This window comes from Carassius gibelio, chromosome B19, assembly GCF_023724105.1.
Source record: "Carassius gibelio isolate Cgi1373 ecotype wild population from Czech Republic chromosome B19, carGib1.2-hapl.c, whole genome shotgun sequence".
NCBI classification, from domain to species: domain Eukaryota; kingdom Metazoa; phylum Chordata; class Actinopteri; order Cypriniformes; family Cyprinidae; genus Carassius; species Carassius gibelio.
In genome coordinates this window covers 1573905-1594072 of record NC_068414.1, presented here as the reverse complement: position 1 = coordinate 1594072, position 20168 = coordinate 1573905, and the positions used below count along the sequence as shown (strand labels likewise).

The window sequence follows — 20168 nt, the reverse complement described above, 5'->3', positions numbered from 1 at the left end:
GAACCCGGGTCAACTGCTTGGAAGGCAGCTATGCTCACCACTATACCACCAACGCAGGCGGAAGTCAGTAGCTTTATTGACGCACTGTGTTCCTAATAAATGTTGTTCAGTTGCATTGACACAATACTTTTTGTTTAAAGCGCAATTAAAAAAAAAAAAAAAAAAAGAGTCCAAACAATGACCCCTGCTACCGGTAGTGTTGCAAGTGTTATGCGACTTCAGCTAATGATGGGTCCATCCGAAATTATTCCATCCAAAAGTTTTGGGTGGAGGCACAGGTCACAGAGGGAGTTCTGCTTCGACGTCAGCCCGAGCCAAAGCATATGCGATGGCCGGGAATCGAATCCGGGGTCAACTGCTTGGAAGGCAGCTATGCTCACCACTATACCACCAACGCAGTCAGCAGTCAGCAACTTGCGCCGTCACTAAGAAGGCTCGAAGTGAACGAGTCGCCGATAGGGCTAGAGGAGCAGATGAGATCTTTGTTTGGACCCGTCACTAAAGAGAGCCTTCAAGAATTTGCATCCCGTCACGTACAAGAAAGCGCTGCCTTCCCATCCGGCTAAATAAACACGAAGTGGTCAAACGCAGAGAGTGCCTATAATAACCAAAAGCCCAATCAAGGCAATCTCTTTCTCATGCCTCTATCTGAAAAGTTGGATAAAATCTTATATGAAAAAAAAAGTCTTTTAAAGAAATCCCTTATTCCGAGGTCACCGTAGCCACCAGATCCAGTCTGTATCCGCTTCAGTCACCCGGATCCAGTCCGTATCCAGAGAAGATGGTGGATCAACACCTAGAAAGGACCTCTATGGCCCAGAAACACAGCGGAGACCGTGACAACTAGATGAGCCGCAGATACAAATCCCCTGTAAAGACCACCTGGACAAGACCACAGGAAACAGATGATTCTTCTGCACAGTCTGACATTCCTGCAGCCTGGAGCTAATCTACCTGTTTCGTCTGACAAGGGGAGAACTGTCTCCCCGACTGAGCCTGGTTTCTCACCGGGTTTTTTCTCCATCCTTTCACCGATCGAGTTTTGGTTTCTTCCCTCTGTCGCTTCTGGCAGGCGGAGCTGGGGACACTTCATGTACAGCGATATCGTTGACTTGATTGCAAATTATTGCACAGATACTATTTAAACTGAACTTAGCTGAATGATGTCATCAAAGAGTTCAATAACGAAATGCCTTTAACTGTCATTTTGCTTTTTGACGCACTGTGTTCCTAATTAATGTTGTTCAGTTGCATTGACGCAATACTTTTTGTTTAAAGCGCAATTTAAAAAAAAAAAAAAAAAAAAAAGAGTCCAAACAATGACCCCTGCTACGGGTAGTGTTCCAAGTGTTATGCGACTTCAGCTAATGACGGGTCCATCAGAAATTATTCCATCCAAAAGTTTTGGGTGGAGGCACAGGTCACAGAGGGAGTTCTGCTTCGACGTCAGCCCGAGCCAAAGGACATGCGTTGGCCGGGAATCGAATCCGGGTCAACTGCTTGGAAGGCAGCTATGCTCACCACTATACCACCAACGCAGTCAGCAGTCAGCAACTTGCGCCGTCACTAAGAAGGCTCGAAGTGCACGAGTCGCCGATAGGGCTAGAGGAGCAGATGAGATCTTTGTTTGGACCCGTCACTAAAGAGAGCCTTCAAGAATTTGCATCCCGTCACGTACAAGAAAGCGCTGCCTTCCCATCCGGCTAAATAAACACGAAGTGGTCAAACGCAGAGAGTGCCTATTCAGATGATGACCAGTGGCAAGCCCTCTCGCAGCATGCTGCCGGACGGTCAAACTGATTCTGCTCTTGACATTTCGATGTAGCTCTGCTGTGAGCAGAGCACCCAAAAATACAGGTCACTCGCAAAAGTTCCCCTCCACGGAAATCTTTAGTAAAAGGCGAAAGATTTATGCGACAATGAAGAGAAACTCGAGCTGTGTCTCCAAACCCTCGGGCCTGTGCGCTGCCTCTGTTAAACTACTACGCTCGCCAAGGGTCATCAAGGGTGACAATGCCTGCCCACATGTGTTTCGTCAGCACCCCCCCCCCCTACTCCAAAAGGGAGGAGTAAAACTCAAAAAAGTCCTCTCAGTCCACCAATAACCAAAAGCCCAATCAAGGCAATCTCTTTCTCATGCCTCTATCTGAAAAGTTGGATAAAATCTTATATGAAAAAAAAAGTCTTTTAAAGAAATCCCTTATTCCGAGGTCACCGTAGCCACCAGATCCAGTCCGTATCCAGAGAAGATGGTGGATCAACACCTAGAAAGGACCTCTATGGCCCAGAAACACAGCGGAGACCGTGACAACTAGATGAGCCGCAGATACAAATCCCCTGTAAAGACCACCTGGACAAGACCACAGGAAACAGATGATTCTTCTGCACAGTCTGACATTCCTGCAGCCTGGAGCTGATCTACTGGTTTCGTCTGACAAGGGGAGAACTGTCTCCCCGACTGAGCCTGGTTTCTCACCGGGTTTTTTCTCCATCCTTTCACCGATCGAGTTTTGGTTTCTTCCCTCTGTCGCTTCTGGCAGGCGGAGCTGGGGACACTTCATGTACAGCGATATCGTTGACTTGATTGCAAATTATTGCACAGATACTATTTAAACTGAACTTAGCTGAATGATGTCATCAAAGAGTTCAATAACGAAATGCCTTTAACTGTCATTTTGCTTTTTGACGCACTGTGTTCCTAATTAATGTTGTTCAGTTGCATTGACGCAATACTTTTTGTTTAAAGCGCAATTTAAAAAAAAAAAAAAAAAAAAAAAAGAGTCCAAACAATGACCCCTGCTACGGGTAGTGTTCCAAGTGTTATGCGACTTCAGCTAATGATGGGTCCATCAGAAATTTTACGGTGCTAGGGCTGGGTCTGCGTCAGAAGAAGCCATGCATTGTTTAGTTATGTCAGTGCAGTGCCGTCAGTTGGGGGGGAAACGGCAGCATGCACGGCTCCTCGTTAGTATAGTGGACAGTATCTCCGCCTGTCACGCGGAAGACCGGGGTTCGATTCCCCGACGGGGAGAGCTGGTTATTTTCGTCTTCCGAATGATCCATCCAAAAAGTTTGGTTGGAGTCGCAGGTCACAGAAGGAGTTCTGCTTCGACGTCAGCCCGAGCCAAAGGACATGCGTTGGCCGGGAATCGAACCCGGGTCAACTGCTTGGAAGGCAGCTATGCTCACCACTATACCACCAACGCAGGCGGAAGTCAGTAGCTTTATTGACGCACTGTGTTCCTAATAAATGTTGTTCAGTTGCATTGACACAATACTTTTTGTTTAAAGCGCAATTAAAAAAAAAAAAAAAAAAAAAAAAGAGTCCAAACAATGACCCCTGCTACCGGTAGTGTTGCAAGTGTTATGCGACTTCAGCTAATGATGGGTCCATCCGAAATTATTCCATCCAAAAGTTTTGGGTGGAGGCACAGGTCACAGAGGGAGTTCTGCTTCGACGTCAGCCCGAGCCAAAGCATATGCGTTGGCCGGGAATCGAATCCGGGGTCAACTGCTTGGAAGACAGCTATGCTCACCACTATACCACCAACGCAGTCAGCAGTCAGCAACTTGCGCCGTCACTAAGAAGGCTCGAAGTGCACGAGTCGCCGATAGGGCTAGAGGAGCAGATGAGATCTTTGTTTGGACCCGTCACTAAAGAGAGCCTTCAAGAATTTGCATCCCGTCACGTACAAGAAAGCGCTGCCTTCCCATCCGGCTAAATAAACACGAAGTGGTCAAACGCAGAGAGTGCCTATAATAACCAAAAGCCCAATCAAGGCAATCTCTTTCTCATGCCTCTATCTGAAAAGTTGGATAAAATCTTATATGAAAAAAAAAGTCTTTTAAAGAAATCCCTTATTCCGAGGTCACCGTAGCCACCAGATCCAGTCTGTATCCGCTTCAGTCACCCGGATCCAGTCCGTATCCAGAGAAGATGGTGGATCAACACCTAGAAAGGACCTCTATGGCCCAGAAACACAGCGGAGACCGTGACAACTAGATGAGCCGCAGATACAAATCCCCTGTAAAGACCACCTGGACAAGACCACAGGAAACAGATGATTCTTCTGCACAGTCTGACATTCCTGCAGCCTGGAGCTAATCTACCTGTTTCGTCTGACAAGGGGAGAACTGTCTCCCCGACTGAGCCTGGTTTCTCACCGGGTTTTTTCTCCATCCTTTCACCGATCGAGTTTTGGTTTCTTGCCTCTGTCGCTTCTGGCAGGCGGAGCTGGGGACACTTCATGTACAGCGATATCGTTGACTTGATTGATCCAGTCTGTATCCGCTTCAGTCACCCGGATCCAGTCCGTATCCAGAGAAGATGGTGGATCAACACCTAGAAAGGACCTCTATGGCCCAGAAACACAGCGGAGACCGTGACAACTAGATGAGCCGCAGATACAAATCCCATGTAAAGACCACCTGGACAAGACCACAGGAAACAGATGATTCTTCTGCACAGTCTGACATTCCTGCAGCCTGGAGCTGATCTACTGGTTTCGTCTGACAAGGGGAGAACTGTCTCCCCGACTGAGCCTGGTTTCTCACCGGGTTTTTTCTCCATCCTTTCACCGATCGAGTTTTGGTTTCTTCCCTCTGTCGCTTCTGGCAGGCGGAGCTGGGGACACTTCATGTACAGCGATATCGTTGACTTGATTGCAAATTATTGCACAGATACTATTTAAACTGAACTTAGCTGAATGATGTCATCAAAGAGTTCAATAACGAAATGCCTTTAACTGTCATTTTGCTTTTTGACGCACTGTGTTCCTAATTAATGTTGTTCAGTTGCATTGACGCAATACTTTTTGTTTAAAGCGCAATTTAAAAAAAAAAAAAAAAAAAAAAAAAGAGTCCAAACAATGACCCCTGCTACGGGTAGTGTTCCAAGTGTTATGCGACTTCAGCTAATGATGGGTCCATCAGAAATTTTACGGTGCTAGGGCTGGGTCTGCGTCAGAAGAAGCCATGCATTGTTTAGTTATGTCAGTGCAGTGCCGTCAGTTGGGGGGGAAACGGCAGCATGCACGGCTCCTCGTTAGTATAGTGGACAGTATCTCCGCCTGTCACGCGGAAGACCGGGGTTCGATTCCCCGACGGGGAGAGCTGGTTCTTTTCGTCTTCCGAATGATCCATCCAAAAAGTTTGGTTGGAGTCGCAGGTCACAGAAGGAGTTCTGCTTCGACGTCAGCCCGAGCCAAAGGACATGCGTTGGCCGGGAATCGAACCCGGGTCAACTGCTTGGAAGGCAGCTATGCTCACCACTATACCACCAACGCAGGCGGAAGTCAGTAGCTTTATTGACGCACTGTGTTCCTAATAAATGTTGTTCAGTTGCATTGACACAATACTTTTTGTTTAAAGCGCAATTAAAAAAAAAAAAAAAAAAAAAAAGAGTCCAAACAATGACCCCTGCTACCGGTAGTGTTGCAAGTGTTATGCGACTTCAGCTAATGATGGGTCCATCCGAAATTATTCCATCCAAAAGTTTTGGGTGGAGGCACAGGTCACAGAGGGAGTTCTGCTTCGACGTCAGCCCGAGCCAAAGCATATGCGTTGGCCGGGAATCGAATCCGGGGTCAACTGCTTGGAAGACAGCTATGCTCACCACTATACCACCAACGCAGTCAGCAGTCAGCAACTTGCGCCGTCACTAAGAAGGCTCGAAGTGCACGAGTCGCCGATAGGGCTAGAGGAGCAGATGAGATCTTTGTTTGGACCCGTCACTAAAGAGAGCCTTCAAGAATTTGCATCCCGTCACGTACAAGAAAGCGCTGCCTTCCCATCCGGCTAAATAAACACGAAGTGGTCAAACGCAGAGAGTGCCTATAATAACCAAAAGCCCAATCAAGGCAATCTCTTTCTCATGCCTCTATCTGAAAAGTTGGATAAAATCTTATATGAAAAAAAAAGTCTTTTAAAGAAATCCCTTATTCCGAGGTCACCGTAGCCACCAGATCCAGTCTGTATCCGCTTCAGTCACCCGGATCCAGTCCGTATCCAGAGAAGATGGTGGATCAACACCTAGAAAGGACCTCTATGGCCCAGAAACACAGCGGAGACCGTGACAACTAGATGAGCCGCAGATACAAATCCCCTGTAAAGACCACCTGGACAAGACCACAGGAAACAGATGATTCTTCTGCACAGTCTGACATTCCTGCAGCCTGGAGCTAATCTACCTGTTTCGTCTGACAAGGGGAGAACTGTCTCCCCGACTGAGCCTGGTTTCTCACCGGGTTTTTTCTCCATCCTTTCACCGATCGAGTTTTGGTTTCTTCCCTCTGTCGCTTCTGGCAGGCGGAGCTGGGGACACTTCATGTACAGCGATATCGTTGACTTGATTGCAAATTATTGCACAGATACTATTTAAACTGAACTTAGCTGAATGATGTCATCAAAGAGTTCAATAACGAAATGCCTTTAACTGTCATTTTGCTTTTTGACGCACTGTGTTCCTAATTAATGTTGTTCAGTTGCATTGACGCAATACTTTTTGTTTAAAGCGCAATTTAAAAAAAAAAAAAAAAAAAAAAGAGTCCAAACAATGACCCCTGCTACGGGTAGTGTTCCAAGTGTTATGCGACTTCAGCTAATGACGGGTCCATCAGAAATTATTCCATCCAAAAGTTTTGGGTGGAGGCACAGGTCACAGAGGGAGTTCTGCTTCGACGTCAGCCCGAGCCAAAGGACATGCGTTGGCCGGGAATCGAATCCGGGTCAACTGCTTGGAAGGCAGCTATGCTCACCACTATACCACCAACGCAGTCAGCAGTCAGCAACTTGCGCCGTCACTAAGAAGGCTCGAAGTGCACGAGTCGCCGATAGGGCTAGAGGAGCAGATGAGATCTTTGTTTGGACCCGTCACTAAAGAGAGCCTTCAAGAATTTGCATCCCGTCACGTACAAGAAAGCGCTGCCTTCCCATCCGGCTAAATAAACACGAAGTGGTCAAACGCAGAGAGTGCCTATTCAGATGATGACCAGTGGCAAGCCCTCTCGCAGCATGCTGCCGGACGGTCAAACTGATTCTGCTCTTGACATTTCGATGTAGCTCTGCTGTGAGCAGAGCACCCAAAAATACAGGTCACTCGCAAAAGTTCCCCTCCACGGAAATCTTTAGTAAAAGGCGAAAGATTTATGCGACAATGAAGAGAAACTCGAGCTGTGTCTCCAAACCCTCGGGCCTGTGCGCTGCCTCTGTTAAACTACTACGCTCGCCAAGGGTCATCAAGGGTGACAATGCCTGCCCACATGTGTTTCGTCAGCACCCCCCCCCCTACTCCAAAAGGGAGGAGTAAAACTCAAAAAAGTCCTCTCAGTCCACCAATAACCAAAAGCCCAATCAAGGCAATCTCTTTCTCATGCCTCTATCTGAAAAGTTGGATAAAATCTTATATGAAAAAAAAAGTCTTTTAAAGAAATCCCTTATTCCGAGGTCACCGTAGCCACCAGATCCAGTCCTTATCCAGAGAAGATGGTGGATCAACACCTAGAAAGGACCTCTATGGCCCAGAAACACAGCGGAGACCGTGACAACTAGATGAGCCGCAGATACAAATCCCCTGTAAAGACCACCTGGACAAGACCACAGGAAACAGATGATTCTTCTGCACAGTCTGACATTCCTGCAGCCTGGAGCTGATCTACTGGTTTCGTCTGACAAGGGGAGAACTGTCTCCCCGACTGAGCCTGGTTTCTCACCGGGTTTTTTCTCCATCCTTTCACCGATCGAGTTTTGGTTTCTTCCCTCTGTCGCTTCTGGCAGGCGGAGCTGGGGACACTTCATGTACAGCGATATCGTTGACTTGATTGCAAATTATTGCACAGATACTATTTAAACTGAACTTAGCTGAATGATGTCATCAAAGAGTTCAATAACGAAATGCCTTTAACTGTCATTTTGCTTTTTGACGCACTGTGTTCCTAATTAATGTTGTTCAGTTGCATTGACGCAATACTTTTTGTTTAAAGCGCAATTTAAAAAAAAAAAAAAAAAAAAAAAAGAGTCCAAACAATGACCCCTGCTACGGGTAGTGTTCCAAGTGTTATGCGACTTCAGCTAATGATGGGTCCATCAGAAATTTTACGGTGCTAGGGCTGGGTCTGCGTCAGAAGAAGCCATGCATTGTTTAGTTATGTCAGTGCAGTGCCGTCAGTTGGGGGGGAAACGGCAGCATGCACGGCTCCTCGTTAGTATAGTGGACAGTATCTCCGCCTGTCACGCGGAAGACCGGGGTTCGATTCCCCGACGGGGAGAGCTGGTTATTTTTGTCTTCCGAAAGATCCATCCAAAAAGTTTGGTTGGAGTCGCAGGTCACAGAAGGAGTTCTGCTTCGACGTCAGCCCGAGCCAAAGGACATGCGTTGGCCGGGAATCGAACCCGGGTCAACTGCTTGGAAGGCAGCTATGCTCACCACTATACCACCAACGCAGGCGGAAGTCAGTAGCTTTATTGACGCACTGTGTTCCTAATAAATGTTGTTCAGTTGCATTGACACAATACTTTTTGTTTAAAGCGCAATTAAAAAAAAAAAAAAAAAAAAAAAGAGTCCAAACAATGACCCCTGCTACCGGTAGTGTTGCAAGTGTTATGCGACTTCAGCTAATGATGGGTCCATCCGAAATTATTCCATCCAAAAGTTTTGGGTGGAGGCACAGGTCACAGAGGGAGTTCTGCTTCGACGTCAGCCCGAGCCAAAGCATATGCGTTGGCCGGGAATCGAATCCGGGGTCAACTGCTTGGAAGACAGCTATGCTCACCACTATACCACCAACGCAGTCAGCAGTCAGCAACTTGCGCCGTCACTAAGAAGGCTCGAAGTGCACGAGTCGCCGATAGGGCTAGAGGAGCAGATGAGATCTTTGTTTGGACCCGTCACTAAAGAGAGCCTTCAAGAATTTGCATCCCGTCACGTACAAGAAAGCGCTGCCTTCCCATCCGGCTAAATAAACACGAAGTGGTCAAACGCAGAGAGTGCCTATAATAACCAAAAGCCCAATCAAGGCAATCTCTTTCTCATGCCTCTATCTGAAAAGTTGGATAAAATCTTATATGAAAAAAAAAGTCTTTTAAAGAAATCCCTTATTCCGAGGTCACCGTAGCCACCAGATCCAGTCTGTATCCGCTTCAGTCACCCGGATCCAGTCCGTATCCAGAGAAGATGGTGGATCAACACCTAGAAAGGACCTCTATGGCCCAGAAACACAGCGGAGACCGTGACAACTAGATGAGCCGCAGATACAAATCCCCTGTAAAGACCACCTGGACAAGACCACAGGAAACAGATGATTCTTCTGCACAGTCTGACATTCCTGCAGCCTGGAGCTAATCTACCTGTTTCGTCTGACAAGGGGAGAACTGTCTCCCCGACTGAGCCTGGTTTCTCACCGGGTTTTTTCTCCATCCTTTCACCGATCGAGTTTTGGTTTCTTGCCTCTGTCGCTTCTGGCAGGCGGAGCTGGGGACACTTCATGTACAGCGATATCGTTGACTTGATTGATCCAGTCTGTATCCGCTTCAGTCACCCGGATCCAGTCCGTATCCAGAGAAGATGGTGGATCAACACCTAGAAAGGACCTCTATGGCCCAGAAACACAGCGGAGACCGTGACAACTAGATGAGCCGCAGATACAAATCCCCTGTAAAGACCACCTGGACAAGACCACAGGAAACAGATGATTCTTCTGCACAGTCTGACATTCCTGCAGCCTGGAGCTGATCTACTGGTTTCGTCTGACAAGGGGAGAACTGTCTCCCCGACTGAGCCTGGTTTCTCACCGGGTTTTTTCTCCATCCTTTCACCGATCGAGTTTTGGTTTCTTCCCTCTGTCGCTTCTGGCAGGCGGAGCTGGGGACACTTCATGTACAGCGATATCGTTGACTTGATTGCAAATTATTGCACAGATACTATTTAAACTGAACTTAGCTGAATGATGTCATCAAAGAGTTCAATAACGAAATGCCTTTAACTGTCATTTTGCTTTTTGACGCACTGTGTTCCTAATTAATGTTGTTCAGTTGCATTGACGCAATACTTTTTGTTTAAAGCGCAATTTAAAAAAAAAAAAAAAAAAAAAAAAGAGTCCAAACAATGACCCCTGCTACGGGTAGTGTTCCAAGTGTTATGCGACTTCAGCTAATGATGGGTCCATCAGAAATTTTACGGTGCTAGGGCTGGGTCTGCGTCAGAAGAAGCCATGCATTGTTTAGTTATGTCAGTGCAGTGCCGTCAGTTGGGGGGGAAACGGCAGCATGCACGGCTCCTCGTTAGTATAGTGGACAGTATCTCCGCCTGTCACGCGGAAGACCGGGGTTCGATTCCCCGACGGGGAGAGCTGGTTCTTTTCGTCTTCCGAATGATCCATCCAAAAAGTTTGGTTGGAGTCGCAGGTCACAGAAGGAGTTCTGCTTCGACGTCAGCCCGAGCCAAAGGACATGCGTTGGCCGGGAATCGAACCCGGGTCAACTGCTTGGAAGGCAGCTATGCTCACCACTATACCACCAACGCAGGCGGAAGTCAGTAGCTTTATTGACGCACTGTGTTCCTAATAAATGTTGTTCAGTTGCATTGACACAATACTTTTTGTTTAAAGCGCAATTAAAAAAAAAAAAAAAAAAAAAAAGAGTCCAAACAATGACCCCTGCTACCGGTAGTGTTGCAAGTGTTATGCGACTTCAGCTAATGATGGGTCCATCCGAAATTATTCCATCCAAAGTTTTGGGTGGAGGCACAGGTCACAGAGGGAGTTCTGCTTCGACGTCAGCCCGAGCCAAAGCATATGCGTTGGCCAGGAATCGAATCCGGGGTCAACTGCTTGGAAGACAGCTATGCTCACCACTATACCACCAACGCAGTCAGCAGTCAGCAACTTGCGCCGTCACTAAGAAGGCTCGAAGTGCACGAGTCGCCGATAGGGCTAGAGGAGCAGATGAGATCTTTGTTTGGACCCGTCACTAAAGAGAGCCTTCAAGAATTTGCATCCCGTCACGTACAAGAAAGCGCTGCCTTCCCATCCGGCTAAATAAACACGAAGTGGTCAAACGCAGAGAGTGCCTATAATAACCAAAAGCCCAATCAAGGCAATCTCTTTCTCATGCCTCTATCTGAAAAGTTGGATAAAATCTTATATGAAAAAAAAAGTCTTTTAAAGAAATCCCTTATTCCGAGGTCACCGTAGCCACCAGATCCAGTCTGTATCCGCTTCAGTCACCCGGATCCAGTCCGTATCCAGAGAAGATGGTGGATCAACACCTAGAAAGGACCTCTATGGCCCAGAAACACAGCGGAGACCGTGACAACTAGATGAGCCGCAGATACAAATCCCCTGTAAAGACCACCTGGACAAGACCACAGGAAACAGATGATTCTTCTGCACAGTCTGACATTCCTGCAGCCTGGAGCTAATCTACCTGTTTCGTCTGACAAGGGGATAACTGTCTCCCCGACTGAGCCTGGTTTCTCACCGGGTTTTTTCTCCATCCTTTCACCGATCGAGTTTTGGTTTCTTGCCTCTGTCGCTTCTGGCAGGCGGAGCTGGGGACACTTCATGTACAGCGATATCGTTGACTTGATTGATCCAGTCTGTATCCGCTTCAGTCACCCGGATCCAGTCCGTATCCAGAGAAGATGGTGGATCAACACCTAGAAAGGACCTCTATGGCCCAGAAACACAGCGGAGACCGTGACAACTAGATGAGCCGCAGATACAAATCCCCTGTAAAGACCACCTGGACAAGACCACAGGAAACAGATGATTCTTCTGCACAGTCTGACATTCCTGCAGCCTGGAGCTAATCTACCTGTTTCGTCTGACAAGGGGAGAACTGTCTCCCCGACTGAGCCTGGTTTCTCACCGGGTTTTTTCTCCATCCTTTCACCGATCGAGTTTTGGTTTCTTCCCTCTGTCGCTTCTGGCAGGCGGAGCTGGGGACACTTCATGTACAGCGATATCGTTGACTTGATTGCAAATTATTGCACAGATACTATTTAAACTGAACTTAGCTGAATGATGTCATCAAAGAGTTCAATAACGAAATGCCTTTAACTGTCATTTTGCTTTTTGACGCACTGTGTTCCTAATAAATGTTGTTCAGTTGCATTGACACAATACTTTTTGTTTAAAGCGCAATTAAAAAAAAAAAAAAAAAAAAAAAAAGAGTCCAAACAATGACCCCTGCTACGGGTAGTGTTGCAAGTGTTATGCGACTTCAGCTAATGATGGGTCCATCCGAAATTATTCCATCCAAAAGTTTTGGGTGGAGGCACAGGTCACAGAGGGAGTTCTGCTTCGACGTCAGCCCGAGCCAAAGGACATGCGTTGGCCGGGAATCGAATCCGGGTCAACTGCTTGGAAGGCAGCTATGCTCACCACTATACCACCAACGCAGTCAGCAGTCAGCAACTTGCGCCGTCACTAAGAAGGCTCGAAGTGCACGAGTCGCCGATAGGGCTAGAGGAGCAGATGAGATCTTTGTTTGGACCCGTCACTAAAGAGAGCCTTCAAGAATTTGCATCCCGTCACGTACAAGAAAGCGCTGCCTTCCCATCCGGCTAAATAAACACGAAGTGGTCAAACGCAGAGAGTGCCTATTCAGACGATGACCAGTGGCAAGCCCTCTCGCAGCATGCTGCCGGACGGTCAAACTGATTCTGCTCTTGACATTTCGATGTAGCTCTGCTGTGAGCAGAGCACCCAAAAATACAGGTCACTCGCAAAAGTTCCCCTCCACGGAAATCTTTAGTAAAAGGCGAAAGATTTATGCGACAATGAAGAGAAACTCGAGCTGTGTCTCCAAATCCTCGGGCCTGTGCGCTGCCTCTGTTAAACTACTACGCTCGCCAAGGGTCATCAAGGGTGACAATGCCTGCCCACATGTGTTTCGTCAGCACCCCCCCCCCCCTACTCCAAAAGGGAGGAGTAAAACTCAAAAAAGTCCTCTCAGTCCACCAATAACCAAAAGCCCAATCAAGGCAATCTCTTTCTCATGCCTCTATCTGAAAAGTTGGATAAAATCTTATATGAAAAAAAAAGTCTTTTAAAGAAATCCCTTATTCCGAGGTCACCGTAGCCACCAGATCCAGTCCGTATCCAGAGAAGATGGTGGATCAACACCTAGAAAGGACCTCTATGGCCCAGAAACACAGCGGAGACCGTGACAACTAGATGAGCCGCAGATACAAATCCCCTGTAAAGACCACCTGGACAAGACCACAGGAAACAGATGATTCTTCTGCACAGTCTGACATTCCTGCAGCCTGGAGCTGATCTACTGGTTTCGTCTGACAAGGGGAGAACTGTCTCCCCGACTGAGCCTGGTTTCTCACCGGGTTTTTTCTCCATCCTTTCACCGATCGAGTTTTGGTTTCTTCCCTCTGTCGCTTCTGGCAGGCGGAGCTGGGGACACTTCATGTACAGCGATATCGTTGACTTGATTGCAAATTATTGCACAGATACTATTTAAACTGAACTTAGCTGAATGATGTCATCAAAGAGTTCAATAACGAAATGCCTTTAACTGTCATTTTGCTTTTTGACGCACTGTGTTCCTAATTAATGTTGTTCAGTTGCATTGACGCAATACTTTTTGTTTAAAGCGCAATTTAAAAAAAAAAAAAAAAAAAAAAAGAGTCCAAACAATGACCCCTGCTACGGGTAGTGTTCCAAGTGTTATGCGACTTCAGCTAATGATGGGTCCATCAGAAATTTTACGGTGCTAGGGCTGGGTCTGCGTCAGAAGAAGCCATGCATTGTTTAGTTATGTCAGTGCAGTGCCGTCAGTTGGGGGGGAAACGGCAGCATGCACGGCTCCTCGTTAGTATAGTGGACAGTATCTCCGCCTGTCACGCGGAAGACCGGGGTTCGATTCCCCGACGGGGAGAGCTGGTTCTTTTCGTCTTCCGAATGATCCATCCAAAAAGTTTGGTTGGAGTCGCAGGTCACAGAAGGAGTTCTGCTTCGACGTCAGCCCGAGCCAAAGGACATGCGTTGGCCGGGAATCGAACCCGGGTCAACTGCTTGGAAGGCAGCTATGCTCACCACTATACCACCAACGCAGGCGGAAGTCAGTAGCTTTATTGACGCACTGTGTTCCTAATAAATGTTGTTCAGTTGCATTGACACAATACTTTTTGTTTAAAGCGCAATTAAAAAAAAAAAAAAAAAAAAAAAGAGTCCAAACAATGACCCCTGCTACCGGTAGTGTTGCAAGTGTTATGCGACTTCAGCTAATGATGGGTCCATCCGAAATTATTCCATCCAAAAGTTTTGGGTGGAGGCACAGGTCACAGAGGGAGTTCTGCTTCGACGTCAGCCCGAGCCAAAGCATATGCGTTGGCCGGGAATCGAATCCGGGGTCAACTGCTTGGAAGACAGCTATGCTCACCACTATACCACCAACGCAGTCAGCAGTCAGCAACTTGCGCCGTCACTAAGAAGGCTCGAAGTGCACGAGTCGCCGATAGGGCTAGAGGAGCAGATGAGATCTTTGTTTGGACCCGTCACTAAAGAGAGCCTTCAAGAATTTGCATCCCGTCACGTACAAGAAAGCGCTGCCTTCCCATCCGGCTAAATAAACACGAAGTGGTCAAACGCAGAGAGTGCCTATAATAACCAAAAGCCCAATCAAGGCAATCTCTTTCTCATGCCTCTATCTGAAAAGTTGGATAAAATCTTATATGAAAAAAAAAGTCTTTTAAAGAAATCCCTTATTCCGAGGTCACCGTAGCCACCAGATCCAGTCTGTATCCGCTTCAGTCACCCGGATCCAGTCCGTATCCAGAGAAGATGGTGGATCAACACCTAGAAAGGACCTCTATGGCCCAGAAACACAGCGGAGACCGTGACAACTAGATGAGCCGCAGATACAAATCCCCTGTAAAGACCACCTGGACAAGACCACAGGAAACAGATGATTCTTCTGCACAGTCTGACATTCCTGCAGCCTGGAGCTAATCTACCTGTTTCGTCTGACAAGGGGAGAACTGTCTCCCCGACTGAGCCTGGTTTCTCACCGGGTTTTTTCTCCATCCTTTCACCGATCGAGTTTTGGTTTCTTGCCTCTGTCGCTTCTGGCAGGCGGAGCTGGGGACACTTCATGTACAGCGATATCGTTGACTTGATTGATCCAGTCTGTATCCGCTTCAGTCACCCGGATCCAGTCCGTATCCAGAGAAGATGGTGGATCAACACCTAGAAAGGACCTCTATGGCCCAGAAACACAGCGGAGACCGTGACAACTAGATGAGCCGCAGATACAAATCCCCTGTAAAGACCACCTGGACAAGACCACAGGAAACAGATGATTCTTCTGCACAGTCTGACATTCCTGCAGCCTGGAGCTAATCTACCTGTTTCGTCTGACAAGGGGAGAACTGTCTCCCCGACTGAGCCTGGTTTCTCACCGGGTTTTTTCTCCATCCTTTCACCGATCGAGTTTTGGTTTCTTCCCTCTGTCGCTTCTGGCAGGCGGAGCTGGGGACACTTCATGTACAGCGATATCGTTGACTTGATTGCAAATTATTGCACAGATACTATTTAAACTGAACTTAGCTGAATGATGTCATCAAAGAGTTCAATAACGAAATGCCTTTAACTGTCATTTTGCTTTTTGACGCACTGTGTTCCTAATAAATGTTGTTCAGTTGCATTGACACAATACTTTTTGTTTAAAGCGCAATTAAAAAAAAAAAAAAAAAAAAAAAAAGAGTCCAAACAATGACCCCTGCTACGGGTAGTGTTGCAAGTGTTATGCGACTTCAGCTAATGATGGGTCCATCCGAAATTATTCCATCCAAAAGTTTTGGGTGGAGGCACAGGTCACAGAGGGAGTTCTGCTTCGACGTCAGCCCGAGCCAAAGGACATGCGTTGGTCGGGAATCGAATCCGGGTCAACTGCTTGGAAGGCAGCTATGCTCACCACTATACCACCAACGCAGTCAGCAGTCAGCAACTTGCGCCGTCACTAAGAAGGCTCGAAGTGCACGAGTCGCCGATAGGGCTAGAGGAGCAGATGAGATCTTTGTTTGGACCCGTCACTAAAGAGAGCCTTCAAGAATTTGCATCCCGTCACGTACAAGAAAGCGCTGCCTTCCCATCCGGCTAAATAAACACGAAGTGGTCAAACGCAGAGAGTGCCTATTCAGACGATGACCAGTGGCAAGCCCTCTCGCAGCATGCTGCCGGACGGTCAAACTGATTCTGCTCTTGACATTTCGATGTAGCTCTGCTGTGAGCAGAGCACCCAAAAATACAGGTCACTCGCAAAAGTTCCCCTCCACGGAAATCTTTAGTAAAAGGCGAAAGATTTATGCGACAATGAAGAGAAACTCGAGCTGTGTCTCCAAATCCTCGGGCCTGTGCGCTGCCTCTGTTAAACTACTACGCTCGCCAAGGGTCATCAAGGGTGACAATGCCTGCCCACATGTGTTTCGTCAGCACCCCCCCCCCCCTACTCCAAAAGGGAGGAGTAAAACTCAAAAAAGTCCTCTCAGTCCACCAATAACCAAAAGCCCAATCAAGGCAATCTCTTTCTCATGCCTCTATCTGAAAAGTTGGATAAAATCTTATATGAAAAAAAAAGTCTTTTAAAGAAATCCCTTATTCCGAGGTCACCGTAGCCACCAGATCCAGTCCGTATCCAGAGAAGATGGTGGATCAACACCTAGAAAGGACCTCTATGGCCCAGAAACACAGCGGAGACCGTGACAACTAGATGAGCCGCAGATACAAATCCCCTGTAAAGACCACCTGGACAAGACCACAGGAAACAGATGATTCTTCTGCACAGTCTGACATTCCTGCAGCCTGGAGCTGATCTACTGGTTTCGTCTGACAAGGGGAGAACTGTCTCCCCGACTGAGCCTGGTTTCTCACCGGGTTTTTTCTCCATCCTTTCACCGATCGAGTTTTGGTTTCTTCCCTCTGTCGCTTCTGGCAGGCGGAGCTGGGGACACTTCATGTACAGCGATATCGTTGACTTGATTGCAAATTATTGCACAGATACTATTTAAACTGAACTTAGCTGAATGATGTCATCAAAGAGTTCAATAACGAAATGCCTTTAACTGTCATTTTGCTTTTTGACGCACTGTGTTCCTAATTAATGTTGTTCAGTTGCATTGACGCAATACTTTTTGTTTAAAGCGCAATTTAAAAAAAAAAAAAAAAAAAAAAAGAGTCCAAACAATGACCCCTGCTACGGGTAGTGTTCCAAGTGTTATGCGACTTCAGCTAATGATGGGTCCATCAGAAATTTTACGGTGCTAGGGCTGGGTCTGCGTCAGAAGAAGCCATGCATTGTTTAGTTATGTCAGTGCAGTGCCGTCAGTTGGGGGGGAAACGGCAGCATGCACGGCTCCTCGTTAGTATAGTGGACAGTATCTCCGCCTGTCACGCGGAAGACCGGGGTTCGATTCCCCGACGGGGAGAGCTGGTTCTTTTCGTCTTCCGAATGATCCATCCAAAAAGTTTGGTTGGAGTCGCAGGTCACAGAAGGAGTTCTGCTTCGACGTCAGCCCGAGCCAAAGGACATGCGTTGGCCGGGAATCGAACCCGGGTCAACTGCTTGGAAGGCAGCTATGCTCACCACTATACCACCAACGCAGGCGGAAGTCAGTAGCTTTATTGACGCACTGTGTTCCTAATAAATGTTGTTCAGTTGCATTGACACAATACTTTTTGTTTAAAGCGCAATTAAAAAAAAAAAAAAAAAAAAAAAGAGTCCAAACAATGACCCCTGCTACCGGTAGTGTTGCAAGTGTTATGCGACTTCAGCTAATGATGGGTCCATCCGAAATTATTCCATCCAAAAGTTTTGGGTGGAGGCACAGGTCACAGAGGGAGTTCTGCTTCGACGTCAGCCCGAGCCAAAGCATATGCGTTGGCCGGGAATCGAATCCGGGGTCAACTGCTTGGAAGACAGCTATGCTCACCACTATACCACCAACGCAGTCAGCAGTCAGCAACTTGCGCCGTCACTAAGAAGGCTCGAAGTGCACGAGTCGCCGATAGGGCTAGAGGAGCAGATGAGATCTTTGTTTGGACCCGTCACTAAAGAGAGCCTTCAAGAATTTGCATCCCGTCACGTACAAGAAAGCGCTGCCTTCCCATCCGGCTAAATAAACACGAAGTGGTCAAACGCAGAGAGTGCCTATAATAACCAAAAGCCCAATCAAGGCACTCTCTTTCTCATGCCTCTATCTGAAAAGTTGGATAAAATCTTATATGAAAAAAAAAGTCTTTTAAAGAAATCCCTTATTCCGAGGTCACCGTAGCCACCAGATCCAGTCTGTATCCGCTTCAGTCACCCGGATCCAGTCCGTATCCAGAGAAGATGGTGGATCAACACCTAGAAAGGACCTCTATGGCCCAGAAACACAGCGGAGACCGTGACAACTAGATGAGCCGCAGATACAAATCCCCTGTAAAGACCACCTGGACAAGACCACAGGAAACAGATGATTCTTCTGCACAGTCTGACATTCCTGCAGCCTGGAGCTAATCTACCTGTTTCGTCTGACAAGGGGAGAACTGTCTCCCCGACTGAGCCTGGTTTCTCACCGGGTTTTTTCTCCATCCTTTCACCGATCGAGTTTTGGTTTCTTGCCTCTGTCGCTTCTGGCAGGCGGAGCTGGGGACACTTCATGTACAGCGATATCGTTGACTTGATTGATCCAGTCTGTATCCGCTTCAGTCACCCGGATCCAGTCCGTATCCAGAGAAGATGGTGGATCAACACCTAGAAAGGACCTCTATGGCCCAGAAACACAGCGGAGACCGTGACAACTAGATGAGCCGCAGATACAAATCCCCTGTAAAGACCACCTGGACAAGACCACAGGAAACAGATGATTCTTCTGCACAGTCTGACATTCCTGCAGCCTGGAGCTGATCTACTGGTTTCGTCTGACAAGGGGAGAACTGTCTCCCCGACTGAGCCTGGTTTCTCACCGGGTTTTTTCTCCATCCTTTCACCGATCGAGTTTTGGTTTCTTCCCTCTGTCGCTTCTGGCAGGCGGAGCTGGGGACACTTCATGTACAGCGATATCGTTGACTTGATTGCAAATTATTGCACAGATACTATTTAAACTGAACTTAGCTGAATGATGTCATCAAAGAGTTCAATAACGAAATGCCTTTAACTGTCATTTTGCTTTTTGACGCACTGTGTTCCTAATTAATGTTGTTCAGTTGCATTGACGCAATACTTTTTGTTTAAAGCGCAATTTAAAAAAAAAAAAAAAAAAAAAAAGAGTCCAAACAATGACCCCTGCTACGGGTAGTGTTCCAAGTGTTATGCGACTTCAGCTAATGATGGGTCCATCAGAAATTTTACGGTGCTAGGGCTGGGTCTGCGTCAGAAGAAGCCATGCATTGTTTAGTTATGTCAGTGCAGTGCCGTCAGTTGGGGGGGAAACGGCAGCATGCACGGCTCCTCGTTAGTATAGTGGACAGTATCTCCGCCTGTCACGCGGAAGACCGGGGTTCGATTCCCCGACGGGGAGAGCTGGTTCTTTTCGTCTTCCGAATGATCCATCCAAAAAGTTTGGTTGGAGTCGCAGGTCACAGAAGGAGTTCTGCTTCGACGTCAGCCCGAGCCAAAGGACATGCGTTGGCCGGGAATCGAACCCGGGTCAACTGCTTGGAAGGCAGCTATGCTCACCACTATACCACCAACGCAGGCGGAAGTCAGTAGCTTTATTGACGCACTGTGTTCCTAATAAATGTTGTTCAGTTGCATTGACACAATACTTTTTGTTTAAAGCGCAATTAAAAAAAAAAAAAAAAAAAAAAAAGAGTCCAAACAATGACCCCTGCTACCGGTAGTGTTGCAAGTGTTATGCGACTTCAGCTAATGATGGGTCCATCCGAAATTATTCCATCCAAAAGTTTTGGGTGGAGGCACAGGTCACAGAGGGAGTTCTGCTTCGACGTCAGCCCGAGCCAAAGCATATGCGTTGGCCGGGAATCGAATCCGGGGTCAACTGCTTGGAAGACAGCTATGCTCACCACTATACCACCAACGCAGTCAGCAGTCAGCAACTTGCGCCGTCACTAAGAAGGCTCGAAGTGCACGAGTCGCCGATAGGGCTAGAGGAGCAGATGAGATCTTTGTTTGGACCCGTCACTAAAGAGAGCCTTCAAGAATTTGCATCCCGTCAC

At 47.4% G+C, this 20168-nt stretch overlaps 11 non-coding genes across 11 annotated transcripts; 7 read left to right on the top strand and 4 right to left on the bottom strand.

The window, feature by feature from the left end:
• Positions 1 to 1823: 1823 nt before the first annotated feature.
• Positions 1824 to 1938, bottom strand: LOC127980477 (U5 spliceosomal RNA). The gene has a single exon (XR_008159501.1). It is a non-coding gene; the product is annotated as a U5 spliceosomal RNA (small nuclear RNA).
• Positions 1939 to 2959: 1021 nt separating this feature from the next.
• trnad-guc (transfer RNA aspartic acid (anticodon GUC)) lies at positions 2960 to 3031 on the top strand. The gene has a single exon. It is a non-coding gene; the product is annotated as a tRNA-Asp (tRNA).
• A 2007-nt stretch (positions 3032 to 5038) lies between these two features.
• Positions 5039 to 5110, top strand: trnad-guc (transfer RNA aspartic acid (anticodon GUC)). Its single transcript has one exon. It is a non-coding gene; the product is annotated as a tRNA-Asp (tRNA).
• A 1947-nt stretch (positions 5111 to 7057) lies between these two features.
• LOC127980476 (U5 spliceosomal RNA) lies at positions 7058 to 7172 on the bottom strand. The gene has a single exon (XR_008159500.1). It is a non-coding gene; the product is annotated as a U5 spliceosomal RNA (small nuclear RNA).
• A 1020-nt stretch (positions 7173 to 8192) lies between these two features.
• trnad-guc (transfer RNA aspartic acid (anticodon GUC)) lies at positions 8193 to 8264 on the top strand. Its single transcript has one exon. It is a non-coding gene; the product is annotated as a tRNA-Asp (tRNA).
• Positions 8265 to 10269: 2005 nt separating this feature from the next.
• Positions 10270 to 10341, top strand: trnad-guc (transfer RNA aspartic acid (anticodon GUC)). Its single transcript has one exon. It is a non-coding gene; the product is annotated as a tRNA-Asp (tRNA).
• Positions 10342 to 12679: 2338 nt separating this feature from the next.
• Positions 12680 to 12794, bottom strand: LOC127980475 (U5 spliceosomal RNA). Its single transcript, XR_008159499.1, has one exon. It is a non-coding gene; the product is annotated as a U5 spliceosomal RNA (small nuclear RNA).
• Positions 12795 to 13815: 1021 nt separating this feature from the next.
• Positions 13816 to 13887, top strand: trnad-guc (transfer RNA aspartic acid (anticodon GUC)). The gene has a single exon. It is a non-coding gene; the product is annotated as a tRNA-Asp (tRNA).
• Positions 13888 to 16226: 2339 nt separating this feature from the next.
• Positions 16227 to 16341, bottom strand: LOC127980474 (U5 spliceosomal RNA). The gene has a single exon (XR_008159498.1). It is a non-coding gene; the product is annotated as a U5 spliceosomal RNA (small nuclear RNA).
• A 1021-nt stretch (positions 16342 to 17362) lies between these two features.
• Positions 17363 to 17434, top strand: trnad-guc (transfer RNA aspartic acid (anticodon GUC)). Its single transcript has one exon. It is a non-coding gene; the product is annotated as a tRNA-Asp (tRNA).
• A 2004-nt stretch (positions 17435 to 19438) lies between these two features.
• On the top strand, positions 19439 to 19510 carry trnad-guc (transfer RNA aspartic acid (anticodon GUC)). Its single transcript has one exon. It is a non-coding gene; the product is annotated as a tRNA-Asp (tRNA).
• Positions 19511 to 20168: the final 658 nt, after the last annotated feature.